Raw genomic sequence first — 21886 nt, 5'->3', positions numbered from 1 at the left:
TGATATTTTAAAATTAAATGTTCTAGAGGCACCTGAATAACTGTGTCTGTTTCTTTCTTTAGCAGACACTTGTGTGAAAGCTAGAGTAGGCAGGAAGGCAGTTGAGAGGCTGAACATGAGTCACAAGGAGACATTTATCGTAACTGTAGAGAGAGGGGGACATGGGTAGTCTCAAAAAATGCTTTTGGCAGCTAGGTAAAACGAATTTCAAAATACATTTGAATGGAAACACTAATTTGTTCTGATCATTGTTCAGTGTTTACTTGTTGGTGATGACTTATCTGATCACTTTTTTGTTGCTATTGTAATTAGAGACACATAGAAAAAGTGGAAGTCCTGCAAGCACTGTGAAAGTTATGCACTGAACGTTCTAAGAGGGCCATCTTGAAATAAGGCCCCATGACTTGCCAGACCTCGTGCCTCTGCCTGGTGCTGTGGAACGGGATGACTTCCAGTCAGACAGGGAGCACCACAAACTGAGGAGACGGATCTCTGCTGAAGGCAGTGATCGTAACACATATGAAGAGGCACCACACCGACTAGAGCAGGCTTGTGCAAGCTGTTCCACTGAGTAATTTCAGTCAACTAATTAGTTTACTAAGATCTACGGTCAGTTCACTCATAAAGAACATCAAGAAAAATAGCCTCAGAACTAAACGTGACTTAATGACTCTTGAACAGTTTTAGCTCAGAGGTGGCAGCCTCACCCACACCGGCCATACCTCTTCACTGTGCCTTCAGCTTTTCTTGCTGCCTTCCCGAGATAAAGCAGGAACCCTTCTAAATTCAGGGTATGCTTTGCTCACCGTGAGAAAGAAGAAAGCCCCATCGAGTATAGGGATGGACAATTCCCTGTGCCGTACAGCCAAAGGAACAGTGTGTTCCTGGCACCCCAGGCAGTCTGCCCTGCTTTGCGCTGTGTAACTAATTTTTGCCTCCTTGGGAGTTTTGCAGAAAAGGTGCTTCCACTTGGCTTGCTCCATTAATTTTCAGTTCTTTTGCTTCTTATTTCTGGCATTTGCCATTGTCCTAAAAGTGAAAGATAAGTTTAGCTATGTTTCTGGGCTCCCAAATCAACTAGAGACTAGGAAGGGGAACTCCTGTCCCCGATAAAGAGAGGAGGGCTGGGCCATGCCCGCCCTGCGGGGAGAGGAGGGAGGGGACAGCAGGGCCGGGGGGGGGGGGGAGTGTCGCTCCGCGCTGCCGGTTGAGCCGAGTCATTCGGGGACGCTGGCTTGCCTCCAAGTTCTCTGGTTTTTTTTTCCCTTGTCCCCCCCCCCCTTTTTTTTAACTCTTCATTTCCCGTATTTTTTCCAGGTCTGTAGGGCTTAATTGGTTATGGCTGTAGCTAGTGGCACTGAGAGAAGACAGCGTGTGCGTGTCTGTGAGAGCGAGAGGAAAAGCAGGGAAGGGACTGGTTTTGCCCTGGGAGTGGCCAGACCCTCGGGGACTACAGCTTCTTTGTTTTCTTGTGTCTCCAGTGTCTGTGTGGGAAGCTTTAAAGAAAGCTGCCAAGTTTCCCTCCTCACTGGCAACAGGTCTGTCTCTGTTTGGATTGAGTTTTAAACAGGCTTAAATGCCTCTTACTCCTCTTGCAGAATGTTTTCTAAGGTGTTTGAATTTTTTTTCTTTCTTTAAAAGAAGTTGCAACAGGATTGGAAAAACTTTATATGACACTAGGAGTTAAGCTAACAGGACAAGCGATGACTTCCAGAACTAGCAAATATCCAGTAATGGGTTTTAGTGAACCCACATAATAGGTTTTACTGGTGTAGAACAAGGGGGTTGGGTCTCCTCTGCTTTCCAGTGGTCCTGAACTAGTTAAGTACCATGCACACATCAGTCTGCCCCTCTGTCAAATGGATAGGGTGATGGCAGTCCACCTCACCAAGCAGTGGTGAAAGTACTCCTAGTACACATGTAAGGTGCTTAAAACAACTACCCCAGTAACTCCCAAACCTGTTTACTAAGAAAAAATCAAAAACTTCTTCCATGTGCTGTATGACTAGATGAGCTGGTATTTAGGGGTGAACAGAAAGCTAAGGACAGCACTGCAGGCTAGAAGATACTGATGATAGTGCTAGAGATTTGAATAGTGCAGTTTATGACTTTAGAAACTTACTTGTCCTTGTCTGCTACTGTGCTTAGAAACTAAAGGCTTTGCTTTTCAAGCTTGGAGGAAGGATAGACTACATCATTTGGCTTATGGTCTAGCAAAGAGATACAGAGCCTTCCAAGTACTATTGGGTCAAACCCAGCCCACATTGGTAGGGAATGAAAGCTGGTACTATTTTTCCAGCTGTTTGGTGCCCTGTGTGAAATCCTTCTGATAGTTACAGCCAGATTTCAGTGCTCAAATGTCCAAAGCAAAAACCATAGTGCAGAGGATGCTAATTATGCTATTTAAAGCAGAAGAAACAAGATGCAACAGCCAAGGAAGCAGCATCTGCCTTTTGTCCTTAGGCCCTTGCTCCTAGTACAGTGTTTTAGAATAACGTTCTCTATTAGACCATGATGTGCTAGAGCAATCCATAGTTTCTCATATTTGGTACACAAGCAGTTAAGCTATCTCAACCTTATGAATGTTTCATCTTTATTAAATCGACAAACCCTTGAACCACACAGAAAACATTAGTCACCAAAATCTTTGCTGTTCTCTCCACCAGCTTTCAAACCCTTCCCCTCCCCCTATGTTTCTTTTCATGTTTATGTTTTCCACCCTGCTCTCTCACTGGATGTTCTGGAGTTCAACATGATCATCAGCCACAAAGCTCTTGAAGTTTTAATGTTTACCAGAAGCTTATATTTAGTGTCAGTGGGTAGATGTCAAGTCCAAATTCTTTTCCACTGAGGTTCCTGTGGACCTCAGAAGCTGTGTTGTGATCCACAGATGCAGCACCATTTGTCTCAGGCTACACTGATCCCATTGATAGAAAAATTTCACTGGCATACCAGTTTTAAAAATCCTCTCCACTCCTGAGAAAATTCCTAAACACAAAGGACTTTCAGATATGTGACAAAGTTCTGCTTCCTCTAAGCAGGTTTTCAGCATGAGGTCACTAGGAAGGTTTGATTATTCTCTGGAGTCACTATAAACCAGTTTGTCTCTTTTGATACACCAATGGGAAAAGACAGTGCAGAGCGTAATAGCCATCTACAGGCTACAACCTCATAAAGCAGTCCAGGATTGCTATGTTCTGAGAGGGTGTAGGGAGCCCCAACTTACTGTATTCTACTACATGTTTATATGTAGAGAAAAACTGACTGGATTTTGGGCAGGGATCACAAGAATCTTACGTATCATGGCCCCCACCCCCTGCCCCAAATCACTGTGACCTCTCAAGCTTTTAGCCATCTTCATTAGCATGCCATCATGAGCACAGGGAAAGCACAAAATAAACCTTCATTTGATACCATTGAAATGTGCTTCTAAACTTACTAGTTCTACTCACTAAGCAGTACCTCATAGCACAGAAACAGCTCTTCAATCATCAGAACTAAATGTCTTTGCACAAATTCGCATAAGCTAAGGAGATGTGGGCACCAGTCTCAGTCTGGAGCCTTACTATAATACAGTCTCGCAGTGAAACAAACTTAGGGGCCAGCTGGCTTAACAGTAGCTCCTCTGTACTGTTGCTAAACTAACAAATTTGTATGTGGCTGTCAGGGCACAGGAAGAAGAGAAGGCCATCCTAACTACGTTGTCCTTACTCGTAGATGTCAGGTTAGGACTCTTCCAAGAGAAAGTAGTCAAGACTTCTGTTGGTCTCTAGCTAGCAGAGTGAGCTTGGGCAGCTACATATTCAGCCTGCTTAACCTTGCAGTTATGTAAGATATGTTATTTGGTACCTGTTGTTCTATTTAGTCTAACTCTTACTCATTAAATATTAGTTGAGCTGAAACAGGTAGAAAAGACTGACTCATTTCCATTCACCTGTAAAGAAATTTCAATTTCTTTACATTAAATCTCTCCAACCACATTTTTGATGACAACCCTAATGAACCCATATGAATAAAAGTTAAAAACATCAGTTTATAACTGGGGTATGTTAAGATGAAGATATTCATAATGTATTTGGTATTTGAAAGCAATCTGAGAAATAAAGCAATCAGACCTCACTGTGACAAGTATGAGAACAGCAAAGAATTAGGCTGGACAAGCTGGAGTAGTATTTGGCCTGAGTTTAGGTTGGTAAAGAGGCCTTTGTATAAAGTACAGCTAATATATTTTAAACAGTAGGTTGGTTTTCACTTTCATTTCTAGTACGATTTCCTCCAACTACATTAATTCAGAACGCAGCACTAAGCACAACTTCTTTGAGTTGGTCTGAATCAAGGCGCTGCCTGTGTGTGTGAAGAAATGGACTAACCAATGCAACCAGAAGCAAGTTCACATATCAGTGAAATAAAATTTATCTTCCATTTTAGCACCTGGCAATTACCAGAAACTTAGCCAGTTTGCTAGAAAGTGAGGACTAGACTTGGCTCAGGTTTCCTTTAGGTTGCCTGTAGGCACACAGTGACTCTAGAAGGGATATACACACGTATGTGTGGCAAGCGGGCAGTGTTTGGGAAGATGAAGACCCAAGCCTTTGCAGGAAAAGATGACAAGAGGAGAAACTTAATATAATGCCTCCTGTGTCACTCAAGAGAACAGAGGAAAACAAGGCTGCCAATTCCTCTTGTGTAGAGCAGGATGAAATGAGTTGGTGCTACTGGTTCAATCCTCTGAGCTTCCAGTTGGGCTACTCTGGATGCCAGGACCTAATGAGAGGCTGTGCTCCCTCTGAACAGGATGCCAGAGGAAATTGGAAAGGTCTTTCCCCAATGCTGATTTCCCACAGATGAGTACAGATAAAAGAGAATTTGACCCACTGCACATTGTTAAGCAGTTTCAGTTTTTGTGGCTGGGCCTCTTGTTTTTGACTTCTTGAGTTCAAAGTTAGAAACAGCTAGCTGGCTCTGCACGCCTCACTCACTATCATTAGCATACACCCAGATTATTGAAAAGCTCCAGGGTGCCTCTAGGCTGTTGTGTCCCATAATACTCTTCTACTGCCTTCCGCCTCCTCTCTTTGCTGAGTGCATCAAAATATTTTCTCTAAGATTTTTCTCTGAGACAGGCTAAATGGTAGCTTTAGGACAGCTTCAAATGCCAGCCTCATGAAACTGTTGTCTTTCCAGCCTGAGCCATGAGCATTCTTTATCAGTGTTAAATAGTTCAGAAAAATGCAGGAGCAGGCTGCTGAAAACTGATGGTTTAAGTGTCTTTTAATAAGGCTGTATTTTTAAAAACAATACAAAATTGCAAAGCATTGTTTCTGTTTGCCCTGAAAGAGCTCTGCAACTCCTTTCTTACTTCCTCTAAGAATGTCTCAACACATTAAAAAAAAATGAGTCAGTTGAAAACATAAACCAACTTCATTACAGCCCTGCCTAAGTCTTCACCCTAACATGCAATTCCAAAGAATAAAGTCATTAGTTAAATTATTTATCCTAAGCCTGTATCAAACAGTCTATATTCATTGAAGATTACAAATAAGCAGTATTTATGCTGTAAGTTTCTTAATGTTAAAATCTTTGAAATAAGCACAGGGCATAAACTTCATTAAAGAGTAAGCAAGTTTTAAAACTTACATTTCTCAAAAGGAGCTCAAGTCAGGAAGAAAGGCAGAACTACTCACTCCTTTTATCTGACTGGTTCAGGATTGAATAATAGGATTCAGTTAATTCAGCTGCAAAAGAGTTAGGGTTAAATTGGTTGCATGGAGAATCCAATTGGCTGATAACAGTATTTACCACACACTTGAGTAGTATTAGCTACAAGAGAGAACTAAATCTCCTGATTGTTACAGGTTTTTCTGTAAAAAGGCTTCCTTTCCCTCCTTTTTCTCCCCAGTCTTCATGGAGATATTAATCATGAGGAGGTCACAAAAATAAAGCTTCTGGTAACAGTTAACAGAGTTTAGGTATTATAGCTAAGAAGCCTTAAAGCAACACTACTTATCATCATAACTGTGATGGAGAGAGGGTCTGCTATGAAAAATACTCTGTCTTCTTTTTCTTTCTTCACCATTGTCTTTGAAACAGGTATAATCAACATATTTAAGTATTCTTTCTCCACGATTTCCCCCCACTTTTCCTCCATTTGCTTTTATGAGTGAGTAAGGAAGAGGAGGATGACAATCAGTTTAAAAGACAAATGAGTATTGCTTTCAATCTGAGACAACACACATGGTTGGATTGTGAGGCACTGCAACATCCTCGATAAACTAGGAAAAAAAATTTGTACAGAAAGAAAATGAATCAATTTGTGACTTCCACAATTCTTTGGAAATCACATTTTGCTGAGACCAAAACAGTTACTGAGACAAGTCTAGCTCAGGCAGTGAGTTGCTAGCTTGTGCAACCTGTGATCTTACTGTAGTCATGCAGAGGGTAATTAACAAAAAATATCCCAACTACAGCATAGCTGTTCCAGTCAACATCATTCACAGAATTCACTGTTCAGGGACTGCCTTTTCTACAGGGTGAAAACTTTGGGAATCTAGTGGACAATGAGAAACTTCACAGAACTCTCTTTCCACAAGCCATCTTCCTTTTAGCATGGAGGTGGTACTCTGGTCCAGTGTAATGAGACCTATTTCTATTGGAAATGGTGAGGATGGATCATCTTCCAGTTGTTTTCCTCATCCTAGACACCAGTAGTAGCACTTTCCTTCTCAGTAGCAAGACCTGAGTCTTACAGATAGCCTGGAGTAAACAGTCTCTTTAATGAATGGACAATTGCAATTGATAGCTGTGTTTGGTTTAGAAATTAATCACAGTCTTATGGAAAAAGTGTTCTGAATGATCTGTAGCAGATTTTTCTGCAGTAGTACATACTTCTCTGCAGGACACTAGAAAGTATTTGTATGTATGTGACATGAGTTGTGCATAAACAAATCTTTTGCTAAACTGGAGTTCTTTATGAAACAAACTCACAATTGGATTTCATCTGAAAAGAAGGCACCTTTAACAATTCAAAATACAACTGTTGCATTGTGTTATGTCTGGCTGAACATGGTTATGGCATGTGCAAGAGCAGAAACCTGGAACTTGTTTATATTGGACATGTGGTTTCTAGTTCTGTTTTATAAGTTAAACATGTTCCAACATCCCCCCTGCCCCCTTCCAATCTTGGATCAGCTGTTTGGAAGTCAGTGCTGGCAGAGCCAAAAAAATACTCTACTGTTCAAATGCAGGACAACCTTTGAAGGGTCCTTTCTGTAGAATTTCTATAGGTATACTTCTTTTCCTTTGTTAACCACTTGGCTTTTATTAGGTAGATTCGAATGGGCAGTGAGATCATTATCTTGCTGTGTTCAGTTTAATAATAGCTAGACAATGTGGGTTATTTAAGTGCAGGCACTGAAGTCAAACACATATCCTGTATTTTTCAGGTCTTGCAGATTCAGCAGATCTTACAAGGCCTCCACTCAATATAAAAGAAAAGTTTTTAAAAGTTCAGAGTGCCACCGTTGTAGTTACTGGTAGAAAAACGACCTCAGAAGCTTTTTTGCAGCCCTAACATAAAAAGCATTTACTAACCAGGAACTTGGCACAAGTCAAATGGTATTAAAGCAAGCATATCCTGAAATGACCTCTAGTGCAAGGAAAAGATTTTCTGTAATCAGTTACAGCACTTTTGTAGTGCTCTCAGGAATTATAGGCAAAATATTTGTGACTGGGTGTCTGTTGACATTGCAGTCAATGGATCAATAAGCTGTCTTAGATTTATTGCACACTATATTTCTACCAGACTGCTCTCTATTATTCAATTATAAGTTATATGAGTTTTTGGAATAGAGGCACCTGAAAAATTCACCTGAGAGCGCATTGCGTTGCTGCTATGTGTTTTGCAGCTTTCGGTCTGCTTTGGTCCTGTAGCCAGCTAGGGTATACCTGGACAGCAAATTCACAAACAGAATGGGTATGCTGGTTATGTAGCCTGTACTGTCTTCAACAGTAGCTTTTAAAACTGGTCAAGGAGAGAGGCAGAAATGCTAACCACTTAGTTCCAGAGTAAGACCAGTTGAGGTACAGCAGCCAAAAAAGGATGTATTGAGCTTTTTAAACTAAGCAGCTGTCAGTATTTCCACTAGAGGAACTTGCAACGGAGCTGGCTGTAAAGGGTTAGAACATGACAGCCTAGTCCATCTTTACGTTTCCTGCAAAATTTTGCTGAAATGGTGAGCTGTTTGTTAATAGATCAGAGAAATATTGTGTTGCAATTTGGGGGTAAATAAATGAAATTACATTGGTACAAATTTACATGCTAGACTGGGGCTTTATAGATTCTTGTAAAACCTCACAGTGCATATGGGGCTTTCCTGTGTTTTTAATCTGGTAGTTTAGGATTCTGCTATAACAAATATGAACAGGAATGTGCTAAAATCTCACTGAACCACAGATTAATTCTTCTTATATATTCTAGGGGCTTACTGAATTTAAATTTGCAATTTCTTTTACATGGCAGCAGCAGGACTGCAGACTAGCATTAATACGTGATTGTCTTGGCAGTTTTTGATTGTTCTGGTGATTGATACGTTTTCCAAGACCACTGTGAATTGTACGTAGCTTTCTTATGCCTGCATGTGAAACTCTTAACAGAGCGCTGAAAGCCCCTCCAAGTCAATAGAAATTTCCATTTGGTATATATATGTCCATACAAGCAGTACGAATAGAGTGTTGGCAGATGGCTAGTCTTATTGTATAATAAATCCAGGGTGTATTTGCAAAGTATGTTTTTGAAATTCTCAGAACATGGCCAAAACAAAACTGATTTTTTTTTTAGATACCGCAAAGGATTACATCTCTGCCAAGATTCTTATTGATAGATTTTTTTTTCCCCTTTCTGCAGAGATGTACAGTATTTGCACCTTCCATTTCGCCCAACTTTAATCATTCTTGGAAACAACTAAATTCTTCTCACGTTTTAGAAATAGTCTTTCTCAGATTGGCAATAGGTGCACTTTTAGCTTAAATAGAAATATATGAGCCAAATTCTGAGCAACCAGAAAAGCAAATGCTTTGGAATTTATAGATGCCCCTACGTAGTACTATTAACATAAATACACCTATAAGAAATGGATTAAAAAGCTCATTTTTTTCAACAAATGGCTGAAAGGATGTACAATTTGCTCATGGGACAAAGTAATTCTATACCAGAGGTTTAATAGATGCTATGGTGTGGATTTAATAGGATCAGTTTTACTTCAAGCTGTATGATATGAGAGGTGAGGCTAGTTAATCACCTACCCCTTGTCTCAAAAAAAAAACCCCAAACTGTCACTGTCCCTAATAAGGAAACTTTTTTTTTTTAAGCACAGAATTTTATGTTTCATTTGGAAATAAGCCACTTCGTCTCCCCACCACCTGCACATACAGTAAGCATTGCATTATAGTAAGCATATACATAGAAATGTTTTTGCACACAGTAAAGATCACTTATTGTGAACCCTACTCTGATTCTGTCCCTCCTTCATGTTCTGGTAAGGCTTTGAAGGGGGAACAGGGCTGTTGCAGCTAGGTAGATTAACTCAGCATTGCTCAAATAGTGGGACATGTTGCCTGGAGGGAGGATTCTTCTATCTCCCCACTATCTCCAGCTCTTACCTGCTCTGCAGAATAGCTGATACTGTTGAAAAGATAAGTTTTCAAATGGCAGACAGGTACGATAACTGCCAGAGTTTGTAGAGGGCCTGAAACAGTAACTTTAAGAGGAGAAATGTCTCAATTCATAACAGTGAGTTTTAACAGATGCTACTGAAGGTATTTTAGAGGTTTGGCATCTATCTATAGTATTCAGACCTGTTACTTACCAGCCAGCTTCATCTATGGTATAGATCCCACATAATCTGCAAACTCTTAAGCCCAGAGAACAACTTAAGAGAATTGTGATATTTACACCATAAAAATCTGCTTAAAACTGTTAAAGGAAACTGTACACGTGTGTTGCAAGTCCTCTGTAATCCTGATACAATGACTTATGAAAGACCTCTAGAAGCACGGATATACTGTTGGGAGTGTATAATCCCACTGAATGTGGTGGGAACACAATGCTATTCACGATTCATTCTACTATGGTTCTATTCCACAGTTTTCTTAACAGCTCATCTGCAAGAGAGTTCAGATGTGACGCAAGGTTGGGGTAATTATCCATGCTGAAAGATTCTTTCACCATTTTCCTATGTTTTCCTTCCAGCTTGAGTGAATTTCGTTGTGTTGGCATCTCCTCTCAGTCAGTGGGACAGTATCATTAATGGCACCACCTCATTGACCAAAGCAGATAGGATTTAAGCCAGCAGGTGTTGGAGCTTGGAGTTTAAATGTAGAAGTCTAGCTTCTGGGGAGCTACTTTAATTAAGAAGCTTTCAGAGGATGAGATGGTTGGGCAGGTTACAATGTCATCTTTGCTGTGCTCATTGAAGTAAGCAAATATTGTACAATAGCTAGCACAAATGCTTTACCATGAACCTTGTCCCAGACTTCTACAACTGGGAAAGGTACAGATGAAATGTGTTTAAGAACATGATTGTCAGATACCTTATACTGTCTAAGGTGATAGTTTATGAAGCTCTCATTATATAATGCAGAGACAAAGCTGTAATGAGAAACAGCTTTTAAACACTACTTGTCAAAGTACAGATAGATGTTCAGCACCAGCATCTTCTAAGCAAAGTCTCAAGCAGTCCCCAAAGGGGTGTTCTTTTTGCTGAAAACAAAAAGAAACAGAACATTTTGTCATTCTGTTTCTTACCCTAGCTTCAGTATATGGAATTGACAGATGGTTCTGGTGAGCAGTGTGGACTAAGCAAACATATCTTTCCTCTCCAAGTGTAAACTCTCACCTGACTCATGGTGACTGACTAGATGGTGAAGGGCTATTCATTTTTAGACTTTTTTACTAACATTGCTTACTGGTGAAAAGCCATGTAGACCTCACCTGTTTTCTCTGCATTTCTGCATGTGATTCTTTTGAGCAGTGTTGACTCTGGAGAAAACAATATCACCTTATCAAACCAAAATCATACACTATTTTAACCCTACATCTTTGACTTGATACTTACTTTTGTCTTCCCCTTGATTTAAAATGAGATTGTTTAATAGGCTGCTGTTAATTCCTTGAAGTTTTAGGACTCTGTAACATTAAAAAAGATAAGTCATAGTTCAGCTCTTTCGCTGTGCTTGATAGGATAACAATAAGGATTTGAGTACTTCCCCCTCCCGCCCCTCAGTCTAACACCAGATTTCTCAGTGAAAGAATCCTTCTCTTCTTTTATTCTTATCTGGACTAATTCTTGTAGACTGTTTACAGGAACATAATTAAATTTTTGTATGCAACGGACTATTCCCTTTTGAATGTACAAATCACTAGATTATTTTTTGTCACTAAGGCAAGAATTACTCAAATTTATTTTATGTCATTAAGAATCTAATAGGTTACCAAAAAGGTCTGAGATAACGATATCTGGCTGGTGCTTTGCTTTTGTAATAAATTCTTGTAAAGCAGCTATACCTTCTGAGGATGTATCATCAATACCCTGGTTTGTGCTGCAAAGGTTAGCACTTGTGGGTGAGTTACAGACTAATTATTTTGGAAAAGCATGACACCTGTGCTGAACTTGTGTGCATATGTTTGCTTAAAGCTTCTTTCCATGAGCCAACTCTGGTCTTGTGTAAAGTTGTACCCTTGGACACATCCAAGTTACACTTTACATTTCTGTATTATACATGTACACTGTAAACTGGATATGACCACTGTTGTTTGCAAGAGACTCAAAGCCATTCGGTATAAGCTACATTTTTCTGGTGTTAGCAAGAAAATTGCTTTCTCAGATGTTTAGATTAATTTCTTGCAGAAAGGCAAGGAACTGATGCGATTGATACACTTGATAGTTTTTCCTCTTTGAATGATTTGGAGGAACTGAGCTTCACTCCCATTTGCGAAGAAATCCAAGTTAGCATGTAACTTTTTTCAACTAAGTAGTTGTAAAGAGGCTGTAACATTCTCATGGGTGCTCTGCAAGTTCTGTGGTGTTCCATTTATGAAGAAGCGATCGTGCTAGCACACTTTTCATTTGAGTACATTCATTCTAGTTTCAAGGACAAACACAGTAAGAACAACAGTAACTTCCACTACACAACTGTTTTTCACTTGGAAATCAGAACAACTTCGGGGTTTTTAATATCTAATGTTTTTTAAAATTGATGAACAGTCCTAAGTTACGAAGTCAAGCTTGTGTTTAACTCTTCTGATTATAAAACACAGTTGCAGCTCCTTACCATCTGTACAGAACTCCACTGACAGAGTAGTGGTCAGTGAATAATCAACTCTAATCCTTCCAGCTTCTGTTATGTTCTGTGTGGACATTCCTTGTGTCCGCTTCCTCCTCCCATATATTAAGGCATGGGAACAGGCCTTAGCTGCCTCACCCAGAGTGCTGAATTTATTCTCTTAACAGCATTTACAGCCTTGAGTAATAGAACAAAGGGGTTATACTGAAAAGGTGATTTACAAATGTGCATCCATGAGCATGCAGACAGCATTGTGTACACAACTTTATAGTGCTGAGGTTATTTATCTTCTACAAAAATCGTAAACACATACCTGTTTGTGTGCAGTGTAACGATGTACCATTTTTCCTAAGACTAAGATTTTCTCTTATTTGTCTGTTATTCACAAAGAGTAACAATCCTAAACTTGAGTTGTAAAAACTTTTCTTTTCAAAAGAAAGTAGAAACCAGTATCAAAGAACTGGCTGAAATTCAAGGTCAAATTACTTTGTGCGTCACGTCTTTTGTGGAAATAATAAACCGTCCTGTTAAGCACTGTCAAGCTGCAACCACAATAGTCAGATCATCTCAATCTCCCAAAGCTAAGACAGAATACAAGCACAACTCATGAAGTTGCAATTCCTATTTTCTTTGGTTTTATTTACAGTCTGTTGTAACAGAACCTCCTCAAGTTTATGAACCTTGCACCTCTGCCATACTGCAATTCCTGAATCCCAGCCTGAGACCCCTCATGGCTGCCAGAGTTGTACTCAGCAGGAGCTAGGAATATGGATATGAAGTCAGATTCAAATAATTTTGTAGTTCCCAGATTTAGGACGAGATTGACCAAGAGTCCAAATGGAAGTAAGAACAGCTGGGAACTTCTATGATCTTTTTCAAAGTAAAAATTACATCCGCTGTATAGGGTTTTGGAGCTAGCTTGCAGACTTACATGGCAGGGATATCTTTTAGAATTTCACAGTAATAGTTTAAAATAATGTGCATTTCCTATTATATTTCACAGAACTTTTCCATCATAGGAAGCTTCTCCTGAAAAAATCTTCAGCCACAGTAAAATCCTGTATTTTGCAGAGTATTTCATTAGCCCCTCTGCTTTGGGCATGCAGATTGTGGTCAACTAATTTCCTGCATATGCAAGGAGCAGGTGTACCGTCTCAAAAAGCTAGAAAGGCCAGCAGGTTTCCTCTCCTCACCTAAAAGAGCAGGCCTATTAGAGAGTAAACCTGCTTACTTAAACAAAGTAGTGTAGCAGAGCATTAATAAATGTACCTGAGGCACAAGTAATTTATGTTTTGACAAGTAATATGGATCCTTCTACTACAACTTGTCTACCTTTACAGCAACTGCATTTTTACATGGTATGTATGACATGGTATGCAGAATTCCGAATCTCTGCTAAGGAATCACTCACACAGTAAAATGGTTTACATGTCAAGCAGCTTTTAAAGTGCTTAGAGAGAAAATGGTGGCTGCTAGGCAGCCCTTCTAGCATGATTCATATGTATAAACCACATTCTGTAGTGAGACATAACTGGTTTTAATGCTAGACTGTTCTGTAAAGGCAAGCAATGAAGACATGGGCGTGGCATGCAAGGGAAAACAGCTATAGTTGATAAAGAGGCCATGTTTGTATATATGTATAATTTGGTAAATTTCAAAATAGTGAAGATGTTCCTTTCAATACTACTTTGAAAAAGGAAAGTACTGAAAGTATTATTTCCTTTTGAAAAAAGGAGTCCAGTTGATTTCTGTATGTGGGTATGAGATAGTTGCTTCAAAAGTAGAGAGGTGTCTTCGAAGTTATATATACCAAGATGCCCCTGACAAAGCTGTCTTTGAAATATCTCTGTGTTCTACCTAAGATCTTAGCTTTTCAGTTATGTTTCACATCCAGAGCCGTACTCAGACAATTGGCTCCTGACTTGTACTCCTCCACCACATACTGCATTCATTCATTTCCAGCACTCACCATGCCCTCTCTCCTACGCCATGACCCCACACATCAGACACAGCTGGTGAGGCTGGTCTCCCTAGTGACCCTGCAACCAGCTGTCCTGCAAAATGATCATGAAACACAGAGAGATCACAGGAGCTGAGCCGCACCTAGGGTGTGTTATACTGTGGTTGTTAATCCTCAGCAAAATGGTGCTCTGGCAGTGGTGCTCCTCAACGACAGTCTAATAATAAACAGCCTCTCTTCTGTCACCTGATGTACCCCCCTCCATGTGACTTGATGCCTGAAGTCTTGCAGGCTTAGGGAGAAGTTGCTTGGCAGATCTAAGGAGTAATGCTAAGGGAATCTCATTGCAACATCTCATTAATAACCGTGTATGTCTGTTTTGTATAGAATGTTGAATTGCAAATAGTGTCTTTTCTAAAAAGTTGACCTGCTTTAAAAGTGAGCACATTAGAATGTAACTGTTATCATAGAATCTGATTCCTTCCTTAAAAACAAAAACGTGAATCCTGCTTTAAATAGGGAGTGTGGCTTTACAATCTGGGCAGAAGATTTTCTGAAGTCTGTGCAACGGGTTTATGCATGCCTTGAATGGTAGCTGCCTCGTGTCAAGCAACAGACTTACTGTTTGATTATCAGCCCATAAAACTACTTTCCAGAGCTGCCTGTTCCCTGAAGCTGGATGCTCCATATGGTCATTGGCTGACGCTGCTCATAAACTACTTCAGCACCACCTTGCTCTCTGGCACAGCAATCCATCCAGAATGAGAATAAAAATAAAAGGAAATTCCCACTCCCTCTCTCCTCCGTACAGTTGCAATAAACTCTCAGTATCAGATTTTTTCACTCAACTTTACAGCTTTAGCTGTACTTAAAAATGCTGAAGTCCCATGTTTCATGCATGCTGTGTTACTGTGAGGTTATTGATTAAACAGTTCAAAAGTTCACAAAGAGACATTTCACAGTTACAGCCAAAGGCAACTTTACTAACTTCTGTTTGTTTGGCTTCTAGCAAAATGAAATCTCATCCTGTCCCCAAATCCTGGGAGATGCTGTGCACCTAAAATGTCATAACTTACCCACAATGTCTATTCATGCCAAAATCTGTGGACTTCAGTTGGAGATAGATGATGTTCAACATCTTCCAGAATTCAGATAAATAAAGTACAGGTTTCAGTTTAAATGAATAATCCTTTAGTCTGTTATTTTGCATAGCAGGACAACCTCTCATTAATTTGGTAAGCTTTGCTTTTACAAGCACTTTTCTGTTTTTAGTAGAATAGAATAATAAAAAAAAATGGATATGTCAACAGAAAAAAGACTTATTTATGGGGTCATATGATTCATTCTTTGCGGTTATTCACGCAAGTGCTGGGTAAGCTCATGGAGCCCGTTTCACAATTTCAGCATGAATTCACCCACAATTCACACCAGATGAATATAATTTGTTATGACCTATTGCTCTCCCGCTTAAAACATTTTAATTGTCATACCAGAGAATCAGGAACGTTACCATGCAATTTTTTTATGGAAGCCACCACAGAAATTATTTGTGAGGTAGACTTTCACTGAAAGCAGTCTAAACCACTACTGAGGTAATTTCTGTGTTCATCAAACAGACAGCGCTGGCTTGTGATGTTTCAGTTTGATTTCAGACATTCTTGTAATACACGCACCTTCAGGTTCAAGTTTTTAGGTTTGATCTAAACTCAGATAAGGTAAAACTTAAGACCATCTAAGTAAGCTAACTAGAATTTTTGAACAGGGACTAGATAACAGCATTTTCAGGTAGAGAGAGAAGACCCTTGTGTTGTTAGAATAACAAGGAATAACCTGTGTCCCACACTGAAAGCTGAGGAAAGATAGGTCATCACATTGATCAAAAAAGGAGCATAGTTATCTGTGGAGACATGTTTGCCAGAGAATCTCCAAAGAAGCAGTTACGACATTTAGAAGTCACTACATTGCATTTTTGGTTCCTGCTATTTGACCCATGAGTCAATTAACCCACTGGTTAATTCTGCTACGTGTATGATTTCTCTTGGTAAAGACCACACCATTGAGAATGAATGGCTTGACAATTAGCCCGTCAGCTCTGTTGGGACATAATGCTAGGTTTCAAGAAGAGGTAGCACAGATAGGAAGAAGAGGGGAGGTGTCCTACAGTGAGCATGTGATCTTTTTTTCCCACTGTAAGAGTGGGCTGGAGAAAGACAGGATGCCAAAGAGTATAATACTCTTTAGTGCTCCCATGGAGCTGCTAACAGTCAGATGTCTGATCTGGAGCTGTTTTGAGTTTGCAGAGTGGGCTGAGTAACAGAGTGAGCAATTCTGAGGTAGCACAGGAGAGATCCAGACAGCAGTTTGTAATGGAAACCTTGTGTTTCTGTCAGTACCTTAACTACACATTCCCTGTAGATGCATTTGGTTCAGTTGTGTCAGCTATGGGTAAGATTTTTTTCCCTCCTGGAGGACAGAGAATCAAGTCTGGGGAGTTTTCTTTCTTGGCTTCAGTTGCTGTCTGCATAACATTTTCCTTAATCACTGTGTTTGCTCTAACAGAGTGTGAGTGCAGCTGAAATCATCAGCTTGTAGCAGACAACAAATTGGCATGCTAGAACAGAAGTAACTGCAAGTGTCTAAACAAGATCTCAGTCCAGCATATATATCCATCAAGGTCCATATTATTACTTTCAAGTTTTAACTGGACTCATTTGATAAAAACACTGTGTTTACTATTACATACATTTGGAGAGCCCTCCTCTAGTCCCTTATCGCTTTAAAAGGTTTGAATTGGCTCGTCGACATGACAGAAAAAGAACAAAGTCCCACATACCTTCATTGATGTTAGTCTCTGTTATGTTTTGGGAGGCCAAAACATGACCTGTACTGAAGACACAAGCTTTGTATGTAAGGAATGAAGAAAGCCCCTGAAACAACAAGTTTTGGGCTCCAGGCAAGAATTCTAGGCTGAAATTCCTTTGCTGGGGTGACGCAATAGGTCAGATTTGCTGATTAGCACTTACATTTTTTTGGTTTTGCAACCCCAGTGTTCTCTTGGAATATATTTATTAAAAAGTATAATTGACCAATGGAAAAGGGAAAAAATCCCTCATCTTTTAATTTTGTCATTCAGTAACACCAAGATCTGTTCAGAGGTTCTATTTACACTGTTTCTTTCATTTATTTTCTATTCACAAGAGAGGTTTTAATAATCATCCTCCTTTCTTACATTCGTACACCTGAGTAGAACAAATTAGAGAAATATAGTAATTAAAGGGCTACTGTACTAAGCCCCAGAATCCTCCTCTTTGCAAAGAGTCTGATACTTCACTGTGGTTTGGGAATGACACATGGCTAAGACACATCTTCCTCTCCCCAGAATTCGTCACTTCATCATTTCAGCATAACACAATTTAATTATCTTGCATCTAAGTGCAAAGTCAAAGGGTCAGTTATTGATCTCCATTCTTGAAACAAGCCACAGGAGAGACAAAATCAAGTGGAAGTTGCTGGTCTTTTAAGTTAGTGGCATTGCAGCCGTTTTACTGAGCCTTAATCTAGGATTTAATGCCTCAGAGATAAGACAACCCAGTAAGAGTTTTAGGTTTACTGAACAGAAATTACATACAGCAATTGCCGGTGCTTAACTTTGACAGAAACCCCAACATTTAGTTTGCATTATTTTAGAACATAAACTCTTCGACACTGAGGCTGTTGCCTTTTGTTTTTCAAGAGTTAAGCCTGTCATTGGTACTCAGTAAAAGAGCATTGTTTACTCATAGATTCCAGCAGCAGAGGGGAAAAAAAATGCTGCTTTTATAATAGGATGTGGGAAAAGTCCATGTAAACAAAGGCATTGCACTTAATGGAAGCCCAGTCGATAGAAGTTACTCCTGTGAAACAGACAGGGTCCATTCTGGTCTCCACACTCACCTAGACGTGGAAGTTGTCCCTGCTAGGTACGATAAGTTTCTGACCTCATGGGTATCTTAATGGCTCAGATGTTCCTTTTTTCTTAGATGGGAGGTCTCCATTTTGGTTGTGCATCCAAACTTTTGGGAAAGAGTGAGATGGTGAACATTAAGCTTTAGAATTAAGGCAGAATCAACAAAAGAGCAGCAATGTGTAGCTGATAAATCCATATAGAACTGTAAGGAGATTTATACCTTATCTTTGAAATTGCATGCATTGTAAATGCCATCTCATACAATCATGTAACATTACCATTTTTCTGGTTAAAGGATTCCTACCTTTGTAAGAGGTTGCTGAAGTTTTGATTACTCACAGTTTTACAGATGAAGAGATACCGCTGTACTCATAGTGCATTTAAAGTGTACATGCTGTCAGTGCAGTCACATAGCAAGACTACAGCAAATACAACAGAAAAGAGTCAAGAGAACTACTATGTATGTAAATTTTGAGGAGAGCATCTAGAAGATACAGCAGTAACACCGTTGCTACCACAAAGTTGTGCATTGTTTTTTCTAGCCATCAAAAGAAAACTTTACCTGTCTTCTGAGACATGGGGAACATCTTTCATGCTCATTATGCTTCTGTGAGGAGAAAACATACATATGCATCTCTTTCTTACCTGACATTGCTAACCTGAATGCCCAAGGTATAAATGAGCAAATTTACATCCAAAATTGATTGCTCTTACTGCATTTGTCTATGATCAGTAACTCCCCTAGAAACACTTTGCTAAGAACATCACAAAAAAGTGAAGAGGAAAATACCACACCCAATGTCCAGGCTTCATGAGGCATCTTGGCCTTCAAGTGTACAACATACAGCACTATGTAGGGTCAGGAAATGGAAGAGATGGAGGCCAGGTTCGTTCACTGACCTACGCTAGAGAGGACTCCTCCTTCCTTTCATCTCTCCAGTAAGAGCTGTGAAGCCAAGTGGTATTTACAACTACTAATCAATGCATACTAAAGACATGGTATAAATGGTACAAATGATACCGAGTTCCTAATTTAAACTTACAGTATTTGCTCTAGGAGCGTTTTCATTGCAACTGCTATGATTTATAGTTCTAGAAGTGGCCAGGGGCACGCTTTGCAACCTCATGGGCTGACTTTACTGTAAGGCCACAGAATTTCACCCACAAGCTCTTTCCTATTGTCTCTTTCACTCTTCTTTGTTACTCTCCTGTTCCTTTTAACTATGCCACATTTCAGACTAGTAAGAAAAAAAAAAGATTACTAGAATAATGACATTTGTCTGACACCATACTTTACGGCGATCCTCTCTAGTTTGCAACTAACCTTATCTACAACCTCAAACACAACACAGCTCTGACTAAAGAAAGCAATACATTAATAACTATTTTTTAAATGAGAGCATTCTCTACAAGCTTAGGCACAAAGCAAATGAAGATGTATGGGATTATACTGTCATTAGTTGCTTGGAGAACATAACCCACTATATGTGAAAGCAACAGTTTGGAGTTTTAGGCAAGAAAGACTGGCATGGAGCAGAGGTAGCCTTGCTGTGAAACCCCATCATGCAGAGTGCTGTGCTGAATAGGTCACGTAATAGGTGTTTTTCAAATAGGCAAACAATGCTGACATACAGCCTTGCTGTTTGACAGATAATTAGCATATTCAAAGGTATCACCTGTGTCTTACTGTTAGAAATAACTTACAAAGAAGAGAAAGGAGAGAATCGGGTATGATGTATTAAATATTTTCATGGAATCTCAGCAGTATACGTATAAAGACAATATTTAGAGCTGTTTTTCTAAATTTCAGTGCTTTAGATACCAACAAGAATATTGTTTCTCTACCTTCTTGTCATGGCTACTAGCAGGACAGCAAAGACAAGGATTGCCCCCATCTCCTTCACTAAATGAACTCCCTTCATTTTGCTAGTAGTTACAGATAGCCTGTGACCCTTGCTTAGAATAAGAATGAGGAATCTCTAAGCCATAGGAGTGTTTTACAAATTACATGTATCTCTGTTCCCTCACTTTCGCTTTCTCAGCCTTTAGTTTCAGAGTTGTCTTTCTGCTGGCTTTTCTGTTCCACTGGATTTTACTAATGCATCAAATTGAGTCGTCAGATGGACACATTCTTACTTAAGTGGTGAGTGTATGACTAGGTTAATTAATTATTCAGAAAGTTAGAAAAGTGCCTTTAGTTCAATGCTTTATTTAGCTCATTCAGTCTCTTTGCTAAAATAGCTTTAAATACTTCTGTTACTTCTAATAGAGAGGATGTATTTTAGAGATTTGCATCTATGTATCTAGTCCTATCATAAAAGGAAGGAGCCTTGAGGGCTAAACTCACCTTAGCGATTTTATATCTAATTGTGTTTCAAGAGAAAAACTCTAACATATTTAACACACAAATGTAACTAGGTTTACACAGTCCCAGTTTTGATGTAGACTCTGTAATTGACTGCAGAACTTCACAAGCCCCTGGCCTAGTGCAACTGATTTTTTGTAATTTCAAAAGAGGAAGGAACATACAAGACAGGGAGGGGTTGTGTAAAGAAGGGAGAAGAGATAAAGTGTGAACTGCTCAGAAACCAGGAAGTGACAAAGTGCAGAGGAGAAAGCCTAATAGTAGTGATGACTAGTGTTATGTATCTTAGTACAATAGTACAATAAAACAAGTAGCATCAGAGTCTCAGTGCTCAGGTCTACAGACACAGACGTGAATTTTGAACTATGGAATTGCTGAAGGGTTTTTTATGGTCTTCAATCAATGGGAAAGAATTTAATTTCTCAATTGCCCAGCAGGATTACCTAATTTTTGGAGTACTCGAGCAGAGAAAGAGAGAGAGACAACAACATAAACATAGCTAGAGAGAAGAAAATCAAATACAATTCACTATGTATCTGTGGAACTGTAACACTCTATTTCAGTCCAGGGAAGATCATAAAAATATATGTTTGGAAAATGTGCTTGGTCTTTCTGGCATGGACTTTGGGTTGGTTGCTTCTTTGCCATGCCAGTAGTGCATCTTTGTACTTTTTGAAGGGAGAACTCAAAACAGATACAGTGCTTTGAATGGCTGCATCACTTACCAACAGTTTGCAAAATGACTCAGGAGGGCAAATGTACAAGAAAACCAAAGCAACTTAGCATAACACTGGAAAATAAGTTTTTTGTACTTAAGATGCTGGAGGGAATCACCTAAGACTCCTTGGGCCACACTGCAATGCTAGAGGGCATATTCTCAGTCACATTCTCAGCATAGATCTAGATCTATTCCAGGATTTCTCTGTGAAGGGGAGGATAGACTTTGATGGTACTTACACTTGGCTGGTTAGCCTACCCTTGTTGACTGTCTTTGAAAACCCCTTGTGCTTATAAACACGGGGAGTACAGTGGAAGTTGAAAACACAAATGAAATTGTTCTCAGAAGATCAGAACTCCAGTTAGTCACCTAATAAAAATGTTAGGCATTTAATCTTCATGGAGGGAAAGCTGCCAAGAAATGTTAATGAAGAATATTAATAACTTTGCATTTCTTTATTAGCGAGAACTATAGAAACTGTATTTTTGGTGAACAGTTGTTCATTGACAAGTAGTCTTATGAAGAACAGAACTGTATGTCAGTTAAACTCAGCACATA

At 39.5% G+C, this 21886-nt stretch overlaps 1 protein-coding gene across 1 annotated transcript in view; it reads left to right on the top strand.

Moving 5' to 3' along the window:
- Nucleotides 1-21886, top strand: part of KLF13 (KLF transcription factor 13) — a 35146-nt gene that overhangs the window by 1461 nt on the left and 11799 nt on the right. The gene's annotated exons all lie outside the window — the stretch shown is intronic.

The sequence above is a fragment of the Balearica regulorum genome, chromosome 12, assembly GCF_011004875.1.
Source record: "Balearica regulorum gibbericeps isolate bBalReg1 chromosome 12, bBalReg1.pri, whole genome shotgun sequence".
Taxonomy (NCBI): Eukaryota; Metazoa; Chordata; class Aves; order Gruiformes; family Gruidae; genus Balearica; species Balearica regulorum.
The sequence above is the reverse complement of the archived record's forward strand: the minus strand, read 5'-3'. Positions and strand labels throughout refer to the sequence as shown.